At 35.5% G+C, this 12,692-nt stretch overlaps 1 protein-coding gene across 3 annotated transcripts in view; it reads right to left on the reverse strand.

Moving 5' to 3' along the window:
• LOC106792181 (latrophilin Cirl-like) overlaps nucleotides 1-11,208 on the reverse strand; it is a 271,426-nt gene extending 260,218 nt beyond the window's left edge. For 2 of the 3 annotated variants that reach the window (XM_014758413.1, XM_014758401.1), the window contains exon 1: nucleotides 9,493-11,208. The gene's annotated coding sequence lies outside the window, so the exon portion shown is untranslated. The remainder of the gene's footprint in view (nucleotides 1-9,492) is intronic. The other variant, XM_014758421.1, reaches the window with a different exon arrangement.
• Between the last annotated feature and the right edge of the window lie 1,484 nt (nucleotides 11,209-12,692).

A 12,692-nucleotide genomic window follows, 5' to 3' on the forward strand; every position in this document is an offset into this window, starting at 1 on the left:
CTTCTTTTCATCCTTTCTCGCGAGTTTTTCGCAACGCAAGAAAAAGATTTCCTTAAGTCACCTTAAGCCGCTTACTAAAAAAAAAAAAAGCATTTTGAAGAGAAGAAGATTCTTTTATGCTTAAGTACGACTAAGTATGTATTCTTTAAGACGAACGCTTTAAAACGTTCACGTTAGAGGAAAGTAGGTTAACAGTGGAGAAGAATGTTATAGTGCGAACAACAAACTCTGCTCATCGTAACTTGCACGACGCGACCAATTTCGAAAGGATTAATGTGTGCAACTTGAAAATAAAGATCGAGTTTACGCGTATAATTTGTTGAACAACGGACTTACTTTTCTTAAACGTAAAATAAATAAAATTTATAAATGATATTGTTTATTTAATTTGAATTTTAACTATCTATCTATACCCTTGCGTTGATTTTTCCACGAAAGTTTATCGTAACGGAAAATTCAATTTACAATTAAAATTAAGAAGTATTCTAGCACAATATCTAAACTAAGAACAATATTGCCGTTAATGTTAATTACGCGAGCTACAAAGTTATAATAATTACTTATTCTATAATTAAGGTATCCTCGTTATACGATATATAAATACATATATATATAACGAATAATATAATGAAACATAAAATAATTTGCGATATATAAAGGAAAAGTTAAAAAAGATTTTAACCAAAGTTATTATCAATAAACCAACACTTTGTTTGGAAACAAAGTTAAATAACAATAACAATTGGATAGGAGGCAACTACTATCGAGTCAGAAAATGCAAGCGATTCGAATAATCCGAGAATCAAATATCCCAATGGATAATTACTGTAGAAACAAGTGTTCAAAATGAGAGTAAAACACAGCGTGCAATTGAAATAGTAGAAACATCGATAGAGAGGAAAAGAGAGAGAGAGAGAGAGAGAGAAAAAGAGAAAGAGAGAGAGAGAGAGAGAGAGATGTGATCCTTTCTCGGAGCAACCAGGCATCGATTACCAACGTACACGGATTACGAACGAGCCTCCCGATTTTATTATCCTTCGTTCAGAACGCTGACACGCCCTATCGAGGATTCGAATTGGCGACTCGTTAAACTTGAAGCCAGTTAAACGCAATATCTCTTACTTTTTCTCTTTCTCTATTTCTCTCTCTTTTCATCTCCTCTTATGTTTTACATCGAAATCGGAGTAAGGTATATATCTTACCCTTCCTTTCTAATTAAACGAATCTAATATCTGCGAACGTTTGTTCGAGAAACGTTTCTCATGAGAAACCCTTTTATCTTGACGTGTTTGCACAATGTGATATATATATAATTGAAGTTACCACTCCTTTTTTAAATATTTTTCTTTTTAAGAATAATACTGTAACTGTTTTTAGCGTAGTCGAAAACACGAAATGATGATTTTTTGTACGAGAAGTAAAAAAAGCACGGGATTTTAAAAATGTATAACGAATATATTATTGCTTTACTTTCTGATAGAAATAAAGAGATTATTTTATCTGTAAGTTGTGTTATTAGTACTCTTTCAAAATGGATAATTAATTTTCATATATTTTTTAATTAGCTGGCTGAAGCTATTGTTGCCATGGATACTGAAATATATAGAAACAACGTATTTAATTATAATATTTTTTTCTTTTGTATTATATTTCAAAAATGTATTTACATTTTAAGAGTTGACAAATTTTTCAAAAAATACTCATTTTTAGATACATCGCACACTAGAATATTTGTTTAATATTATTTTTCTACTACATACTCTTTTAATTATTTTCATTTTTGTTTTTTCTTACTCGTATCATTTACACGCCTTAACGAAAAAAACGAATCGTACGTATCCCGATCCTACATCAGCCTTATAAACTAGCAAAAAACTTAACGCGTTTACGTTACGTATAAGATCTCGTATAGTACGATCGATCATTTCGTTTATTAAAGAAGTCTGCGTCGGCGTTGTTCGATCAATAATAAGAAATATATCTCCAGCGAAGGGCATCGATGCGTCTACTTGACGCGAGTCATCCATCAGAAGTTGCTCGATCAAAAGCGATTACGAAACGAATTTGAGGGCTCCAAGATACGTTCATATACTCGGCTTCAGCCGAGATGTTAGAATCTTGCCAAGCATAAGAAAGAACAAAAAAAAGAAACAAGAAGAATAGACTTTCATCGAGTGAAAGAAAAAATAGATATATAGTAAGTAGCCTTTTGCCCTTTGCCCTTCGTGGGAAGGATCTTCTATTTTTTTATATCCTATCTACCTGTATTGTATTCGGATATGTACAAATTTAAATAATCAAATATATTGACAATATATTTTACGAACAAATAATTTGGATTCTCTTTTTTTCTAGATTATTTAATACAACCAAACAATATTTCATGTAAATATCCATAGATTGAGATATGAAATAAAATCTAAATCGTATTAATATTGGCCTAATATATATATACTATTCTCGGACTACGTCGATATTGGACGAAACGGAGTCGAATGTAGTATTTGTCACGGCTATATTAAAGGCATGCATGGCATCAGCTTTATTAGATAAAATCGTATCAAGAGGATCGTATAGGACAGATTTAATTGAATGATTGGGCCTCATCCACTCTCGTCTGGCCACATCGCATTTTCCAACCGCACTACTCAGGGATGTAGCCGTGCAAACGTGAAATAAACGCGTATCTATTCGTACAGGTGCGTACCAAATACAAACGTATATATAATACACATTTGTATATACTATATATACTATATATACTATATATACTATATATATATATATATATATTCAGGAACTTTCGTTGCATATATACCGGAAAAACATTTTCCCGTGTTTCGTTTGACGCAGTTTGCGCATCGGTAATGTAAATTCTACGCTGCCCTGCTTGGCTTCGTTGCTTTTGGCCAGATGAATTTCCAGATATAGAACTCATCACGTTTCACCTTTAGCTGGCTTCCTAGCGTAAAGGAAATGGAAATTTTGTATCATTGAGGTCGTTCCTACTAATTTTAATACGTTTCAATAGGCAACAAGGTTGAATTATATCGACTTAGCGTAAATTATTATAAAACGAGACTGTATATATTATTTACAATTGTAAATCGTGTTGCAATTTATCGGAATAACAAAATGTTATAAGATTTCCCAAGATGAACAAAGTAGATAAATAATATTTCAAAGAATTTCATCAAAATAAGGGAGAAAAGTGGTTGCTTGGAGAAGTATCAAACCAACTCGTTCAACGTCAAAAGTATATGTATCTATTTGCGTATGTATAGAGATTCGAATAAAATCGATATTCGTTGTAAAAAAAAAAAGCACTCGAACGAATCGAACGAAGTCTGGCAATGCGATATGAGGGTGGTATGTTGAAAGCCAATAATACCGACGAGTTATTGTTCCGTAGATACGTAGAAACGGTTCACTGATATGTCTTAAAAAACAATGCCCTTTCGATAACACAGTTCACAAGGCACGACTTTTACGCTCGCCAAATTATTATAATGAAAACTTTTGAAGTATCTAATTACGGCGCGTTGTGATATTCTCTCTCTCACTCTCTCTCTCTCTATCTATCTTTCTCTTTCTTCATTCTTTTTGTTTCATGTTCGAGTTCGTCTCTCGTCGATTCAATAAACTCGACTCATCGTATATACATACATATATACATATATACATACATACGTTGTTATACATCCGGCAGTTCGCATGGCACTGTATGTGCGAAAGATAATGGAAGCTACGTGCTCATTGCATAAGCCGCACACGGTTAACGACCACAACCGAGAACGCGTCGTTCGTGTTTCCGATCATCATCGTCGACGTCAACATCGCCTTCTTCGTTCTTATCATTCGTTCTTCTTTTTATTTTGCATCGAGAAAAATGTATCGATTTGTTGTTAATTTTTGTCCTCTTTATCTTTCTTTTCGTTTTTGTCCTTTGTTTTTTCTTTTTTTTTTTTATATTCACGCTTCAATCTTTTCGCTATTTCTTTTTTCATAAAGAATAAAAAGAACTAAAAAAATTTATCGATTTTTCTGCTATAAGCTATACTACATTTTTCCTGAAACATTTTTTTCATTGGATAAACAAGAATAATTTGTAAAATTCTTACGATTTTATCAATTATTCATTCAAACCTTTTTATAATTTTTCAATGTTACGAGACAGAGTCAACGTGAACGAATCACAAGTATTTTATATTTTTCTTGAAAAAATAGAAAAGCGAATCGACGTTTTGGTAAAGTAAAATTGTGTCAAACATTGGCATATACTATGTTACCATACACCACGTTACCATACAGCTTCATAAACGTTAGTAACATATATATGTATGTATATGAGAGTAGAATGACACGTATACGGTGTTAATATATACGTAGGCGTTTCCATTGTCCTGCTCGCGAAATAATCGTGCCTTTCTGAGTTAATGACTCGTGCTCGGTAAGGAGTATAGTGACGAAACGTCGGTGTGTTTCTCGCGCGCGCGCGCTTCACCACATATGAGTTTTTTACAAAAGAAAAAATTCGATGGAAAGGGAAAACTACGCAAGAAGAATCGCTCGATTAGCTTCAGTCATATTCACATTCTTATTCTCTCTCTCAATCTCTCTCTGTTTTTCTTTCTTTCTCTCTCTTTCGAGATGATAATACATCCATCGGATGAATCAGAAAACGTGGAGGGGAAAGAGCTCGAACAAGGAACCTACTTTCATCGTACACGTTTAACCGCCTACTCGCGAATATTAATTTACTGGTATGTATGGTCTATATGTATATACACTATATTTAACTAACTACATATATACATACATATACATATAAGTATAGTACATAACTAACAATAAGAGATGCAATAGCAATAGAATAGAAGAGTACGAAACGAAAACATTGCATTCGACCACGTCGACTTACTTCGACGGAAGAATTACTTTTATTATGGTTGACCCGAACACACGAGCCGCACGAAGACAGCACGTTTCGCTTCCGTATTACCGTCTCTTGAATCGAGTCGGTTGATTCTCAAACCCTATAAGCATGGATAATAGCTTGTCTTTCTTCGCTTATCGATGTACCATTCCTCTTGTTATTCGCTTCTTTGTTACGCTTATAGCAACTCTTCTCTAGTCTCCTAAACGTTTATTTACCCCTTTTGTATACTTTGTTGTATAGTAAAGCATAAGTAAAAAAATAGTAAAGCAAAAGCTCAATACTTTTCTGTTATAAATACATCAATATTGGTTAATGATAAATTGTAAATTTCACATTTAATATAATATAAATCATATATTTAATTCTCGCGTTATTTTTATTTTCTCAATTATTAATAAAAATAATAATAATCACATAATCGCGATTATAATTTCGAGCAACGATCGTGCGATATTGCATATTATAAGTGTAACAAAAGCCAATTATCGATTATATATTTCTTTCATCAATTTATTATTATTGAAATATGTTCAGTTAAGTGTTTTAAAAATACAAAGGTATCGTGGAAAATGGTATCGAATTATATGATATAGGTTTATATGTATATATGTATGAATAAAATTTAATTACATCGTTTTCCCGGTACATAGAAAATAAGAGAAAATGGGTTGTGAAGGTAAATAAAAAAAAAAAAAAAAGAAAGAAAGAAAGAAAGAAATAGTTGGCATTAAGGTAGAGAACAGAGCACGATTATTTCGCGTAGAGTACAACAAGAGGAGGAGGGATTCGTGACTTAGAAATTATCGAGGTATTCGAAGAGATCCGTGTCCGTTAATCGCTTCTACCTTCGGATTCTTCCTAGAACGATCGATTCTATTCGTTTCTTACTTTCTCTATCCCTTTTTTATTATTATTTTTTCCATTGATTTCAATCAAATAGAAAAAATGTTAAATGTTTAAGTTCATTCACTTTCTCGATACATTTTTTCATATCTCAAAGAATATCAACAATTCGAATATTAATATCTACGAAAAAATTCTCTCCAACGTAGAATGATATTGAAAAGAATAAGCTAAACTCATAGTTGATATTTATGAATTAATTATACGTTTAACTGTGAAATATCACACATATAAACGTGATAAAAAGAAGAAAGTATAGAGAGAAAAATGTGAAAATGGGTTAGAATTTGAAAAAACAAATGGTGGATGAACGTTTTAGAGGACTCTGCGGGGTGGCCAAGTCAGATTCGAAGATAACGTCGACGGACGGCTCGCGTCACAATAAAATTTAATTTATATCTCGTGATCGTGATAGCTACCGCGCGACATGACCTCCCGCTTCCATATAGAGCGAGTCCAGCAAAATAAGTTAGGTATACCTACGTATAGTAAGTCTTCGAGCCTTCTTTCTCCAACAGACTCCCTTCTCAAATAGTTTTGATTCATGAGACGGCTGTAACTCGAGCATGCGTGTTACAAGCGTGTGCGTGCACACCTTGAGAGTTCTTTCTTTCTTCCTCCCATCCTCTCTTCCTCTCTCTCTCTCTCTCTCTCTCTTTCTTTATCTTTCTCTCTTACTTCATCTCTCTTTTTTCCTTTTCGCGCCGCTCCTCTCTCGTTCCGCCTTTCTTTCTTCGGACACAACGAAATCCGACACTGCATGCCAGTAACCCAACTTCCAGGGCGTTCTACCTCGAATCCTCTTCCTTTCTCTCTCATTCTCTTCTGCCAGTCACGTTCCTCTACTCTTCTCGCGGTATACCTTCGAACACGTGTCAACATGTCGGTTGACATAGATTTTTCGCCGAGATAGAAGCTCGAAAATAAAAGAAAGATCCGAAACGCGGCTGGTAAAGAGGAGAAGAGGATTCGATCGAGCTCTCTTACTCTTTCTCTCTCTCACTCTCTCTCTCTCTCTCTTTTTTTCTCTTTCTGTCTGTCTATCTGTCTCTCTCTTTCTCTTTCTTTCTCGACCGTCACCGAGGATGAGGACCACGAGATAACATGTTACACAGAGGAAGAGGGAATTCCAAAACCAGTTTTCAGCTCGCATCGGTAGTCATGAGGAAAAATAAAAGACTAGAAAAGAAAAGGAGGTGCTCCAGGCGCGTTTAGAGGTGCGGCTTAACACCAGGAGGCACGAGTCTTCTCTTTCGATCGTAGGAAGATCGGAACCGGCGCCTCTTCTTACTAAATTAATAGTCTTTTCTAGCTGAAATTCTTCGTTATAGTAACACCGTGTTCGTGAGAAGAACTAAAGTTCTTAAGTTAAATCGTTATTCGAATGTAGGGATTTAATAATTCGGAAAACCGAATCCTTAAGTTTTATTCAACTATTTGATTTATTTATTCTGGCAAATAATTAATCTTTCGTATATACGTTTAATCAATTAAAATATAAATATATAATCATCATAATAAGAAATATAATATAATTTAATTTTTTGAACTTATATATATGGCTTCAATTAGGGTTTCATTTTATTAACGGCATTTTATGATAAATGTTTTATTACAAAATATATATTATCGTATAATTATTAAAATAAATTATATAAAATAAAAATTTAAATTAAAGATATCTCATTTGAACAAAGAAAAAAAAAATTAGAAAAAAGTGGAAAGGGTTAACTGGTGTGTTCGGTATGCTTTAAGTTTGAACAGGATTTTCTAATGCTTCGCTTTCTTCGATAATTCTTGAAGAATATTAGTCGAGAAAAGAGAAAGGCATATTACATGGATACAATACAACTGACGCTCGTTATTACACTTCTTTGAGAAAGATACTCGATGAATATCCAAAGGGTCGAAGGTCGAAAAGTTCCGATTGCGAGAAAATGTCACGTATAGATATACCCGTTGCACGATAATTTGCTTGGTCTTCCTACGCGTTGGTATGCATCAACCTAACTTTCGTCTCTAAGAAACACTAAGGAAACCGTGAACAAGGTAAGATGTCTCAGTCCTTTCTCCGTATACTGCGACTCGTGATATATCCCTTATAATTTCATAGGGTCTGTGTATTGCTTCCGTTGGTAGGTACCATCCATTTAGGAAAATGGTGCAATTTTGTCTCCGTAGCTCGTACGGCCTGAAACGAGGTGCAATAGCAGCACCCACCCTCTTCTGTATTTCTCTTACTCCTCTTTCTCTTTCTCTTTCTCTCTTTCATGAGACGATTTAAACGTAAGAACCATTACACGTAACGTTTCATACGTTTTCTCTCTCGAGAATACGTTTCCGCGAGCTTATTGTTAGTCGGTCTTTCGTTTAGTCAGAGATAACTTAAACGAGAGACTGTAGATAAATTTGTTGTAAAAGAAAGAGAGAGAAAGAGAAAGAGAAAGAGAGGATGAGAAACAGAGAAATAGAAGAGGAAAATCTTGGTGCAATGTTTCCTCCTCGTTCTTCGTTTTATGACCCTTTTGCTTATCGACACTCGCACAGCTTGCCGCGACGTCAATATCACGCATTTCGACGGACGGTCCAAAACTCTATGGAGCGTATTCGCGACGGTATATTGCGATAACCTTTTCGCTTTTCACTATTCGCGGGGATGACGAACGACGTATATATAACGGATATGTATGCACGAACGCCTCCAGATAAGGAAATAGGGCTCCGAGATGCTTGAAAGAATCTTTCCTCTCCGAATATGTTCACTCTTATTTGACTACACATTTATTTTTATTATCAATAATTTATTTTTTATATCATATATATATTTAGTATTTTTCATTATTTTTGTAACGAAGTATTTGGGGGAGTAAACGCTGTTGATAAAAAATATTAATCATAAGTCCGGGTAATGATTAAATATTATACGTATGAATCATTTACCTTGCGTTCTGAATGATATATTCATAATTCTATTGTAATTTGTAGTAGAGATATTTTCATATCTCTAATTTTGATAAAATTCTTTCACCAAAAATATTCAACGTTGGTTTTAAATGAAATTTAAAATGTTTTCAACTGCTAACGTTTATTAAATCATTGTTTTCTCAGAAAAATTGTATCCCATATTGAATAAGGATTTTTAGGAAAATCCAAGAACTTCCCGTTACGATCCGTCATACGTTTTCAATTTGCTAAATCGCACGAGAGTAAATTTCAAAGTGGAAGCACAGAAAATCGTTACGTTCTTACGTTCCTTCTTTCGTTTTCTAAAGACTATTTTATAGAAAAGCATTTCTATCTTTCGTTTTCACACTTTTACTCGAATTCTCTCTTTCTTTCTTTCTTTATTTCTTTCTTTCTTTTTCTTATGCGCTTATAGACACATACACATTCACGCAAACACATACACGTACACGTATATACGTTCCGCTATTCGAAGATCCAGCTTCTCCGTTCTTTCGAACGGACCCTCGTCGTCGGAAAATTCGATTTCGAGGATTTGTCGGCGACAGGCACTGCCGGTAGCAATGCATTCTTCTTTCCACCTTCTTCACTCCTCTACGAAGAGATAAGAAGAAAAACAAGAGCAAAAAGAAGAATGCACACCATCCGTACGCGCGTTGGCGAGTTTAAAAATCAAGATAACTCACCTTTCAAGAGAATTCGCGGGATCCAAACTCGATGATTTTCTATCGAGAATTAAACGAATAAGATCTTCGTTCTTCCACTTTTGCACTCAATCGTTCGTGAAAATATGAAAATTTCTTAGAAATCTCGATGACATAAAATAAGTAACTAGTAAAAATGAAGAAAAAAGAAAGAACAATAGAAAAATATCGTTGCGAAGCACTGTTCGTAATCCTGAAGTACGATGAATTCGTCGTTAGGGTAGCTCGGCTTGTCTCGTCGATCGACCGGAAACGACCGGTCGTGCAGACCGCACGGTAATTACCGGTGTAGCTCGAATGCGATCTGAACTCACGCGTACAAACGTAGGTAGGTGCTGTTCGTTGATGGTTGATGTCCACGTGTACGTAACGCCGGATTAATTTGCCCCTGGCAGAGCACAACAACGCGTTGTAGTCGATGCAACTATACAATCGAAAGGTTTACCGTTCGCGGTAAGGTTGCCAGACTATCGTTCTACCAACGCTCCAATACGTTTCGTTTTTCCTCCCCAGCTGTCTATATACATATACATATATGTAAATGCACATGTATACGTATGCGTGTATTTATATAGGAGTCCAAGTCCGGCCACTAGGAGTTCGTTGATTATGTCGGTGTATATAGGTCCTACTCCTGAAAACATGTGGTCTTTCCTATTGTTATCGTCGTCATCGTCATGCTTGTTGTTTTTCCTGTTGTTATCAACTTCAATGGCGATCGTACGCGTGCCCGTTCGCGTGGTTCTACGATAATCCCGAAGTATCTCGCACTCGAAACGCACTCGGTAGCACTCGAGAGTACTCGATCGCACTCGCGTCGCATGATCATGATGTTACCAAAGAGCACTGATTCGAGGCACACACAGCACCTGTACACGATGATTCTACACACCTCTCTAAATACGCACGATGACCCTCCTTTACCTTCTGTTTCTCTCTTTCTTTATCTCTTTTCCCCTTTTCTCTTTCGGATACTCGGAGTTTCAATCGTAACGAGATTTATCCATCCATTCGTTCCCTCCTTCTCTTCGATCACTCACTCACTCTCTCTCACTCTCTCTCTTTCTCTCTCTCTCTCTCTCTCTCTCTCATTCTAACCTTTCATCTCCATTGAAGGATACGCGTGTTCTCGCGACCACGGATAGTCCTCGAGAAAAAATGCTATTCGAAATCGTTCAACCCTTCGGAAGATCGACCACGACGACGATGATGTTCAAATGTTGTTGTTGACGACGACGACGACGACGTTGATGCACCTGTCACTTTTTTAATATCCATTCCTTTTCTATAATTGCGTAAAGAAAAACTATAACGATGACGACAATGCGGGGGACGATTAAACGAAATAATCAAAGAAAACGATAAACGAAAACGAAAACGTATATAGGGAGTTAAAGTAAATAAAATCTAACGGACACTTGATAAGTTGTTTATCTCTTTTTTGTTTTTGAAAACACAGATAGATAGCACTTAGTAGGAGGCCAGGACAAAATACGTGGAGCAACGGAACGGCGCGGTTGGATCCGTGGACCGATCGAGACTGGATCCTTGGAGTTTCAACGAACCGGCGGCGCGGCGTCGCGTATGCGCGCGTTTTCCTATACGCGGGCTCCTCTTCTTCCTTCCTCTTTACTCCTCTTCACTCCCTCTCAAAGCTTGGAATCGCCGAGAATGATCGATCGCGAATCCGTGAACTACGCTTGCTGAGAGAACTCTCTCGCGCGCGAGAGAGAGGAGGGAGGAGGGAGGAGGGAGGAGAGAGAGAGCGAGAGTGAAAGAGGGATTCGAAATCAACGACAGGAGCCTATATCGTGTGTGTAGAGAGAGAGAGTGAGAGAGAGAAAGCGTAACACACGTTACTCTCTGTGTTCCACGGCATAGCAGACGTGATCCAGTCTCGGAACACACTTTCGTTCAACTGTCGTTCGGTGCAACTCGAATCGCGGTTTAGTATCAGTGTTCTCGTTCTTTACCACAGTGGGTGTCTGTCTCAGGAGGGGTAAGACGCCCGCTCGACACCGCTTGACGCCAATCGAGTGCAAGCCTTTACCTACTTCCTTGCACGGAGTACTTTACTTGTCATATCTATCTCTCTTATATCATATTTCTTCCCTTATTTTCATTATTTACTTTTGTCTCTTTTTAGATTTTATTTCTAAACAAATCGGACTTCTATAATTATATATGCGCGTGTATGTGTTGGAGATCGATTATTTGTAAATTGTTTACAATTTTATAAAGATTCGTTTAATTAATAATTGTTTATTCTTAGGATTATATTATATAAATGTAACGAATTTATAATTGTTACTTGTTTTTAAATTCGTAATATAATATTCGAAAGAAAGTTTATTGCTTTATATTATGTTTAATTAATATTAATTTTACTTCATTTTTATATCTTCCTCTTTTTTCTCGATCACTTTTCATCGAGCATTCCTAGAATCATACTTTATTTGCACGTCTACAACCTTGAAATATTCTTTAAAATAAAAATAAATATATACTTTCACTCTGTTATAACTTTATGGCAAAGAATTCGCGTGATTTTTCAATTATAATCCAATTTACATACTCTATATGTGAGTTTATTTGACTTTTACCTTCGTCGATGCCTTCATTCTCGCACATGCACTAAAAATAGAAGGTTTACCGGTGAAGTAGCATACATATTTTATTAGTTTTCCTTTCGATTCGATAACTCGAGCGTTCGGAAAATCGATTCGAAGTCGTGAAAGACTCTGACGAATATTTGTTTTTGTCCAAATTAATTTCTTTAAACATCACTTCTAATTGATGGAAACGAATAAGAGTAATAATAGTTAATAATATAATTGTTAATATATATATAGTTTGTCTCTCTCATTTTTCTGTCTCTTTTAACACTTGATTCCAAACAATTCTTCCAATTATGTCCGTTAGAAGGAAGCTCATGAAATTTCAAATGGTCGCTTTCGGACGATCGAAGTTGATTACGAATTCGTTAACGAAGACGAATCGATTCCGGATAACTAAATTCGTCGTCAAGATTCGATTCGAAGCCACGAGTTATTCGGATGCCTAAATCACATATAGTGATTACATTTTCTTGAAAGATGCATCAAAGGATTCTTTAGAAGAAAAATCATAAATAAATATATCTATAAGCTTTTATTTTATAATATTATAAATATATTTATTAT

This window comes from Polistes canadensis, unplaced genomic scaffold, assembly GCF_001313835.1.
Source record: "Polistes canadensis isolate GaletaPanama2010 unplaced genomic scaffold, ASM131383v1 scaffold_9, whole genome shotgun sequence".
In the NCBI taxonomy this organism is placed as follows: Eukaryota; Metazoa; Arthropoda; class Insecta; order Hymenoptera; family Vespidae; genus Polistes; species Polistes canadensis.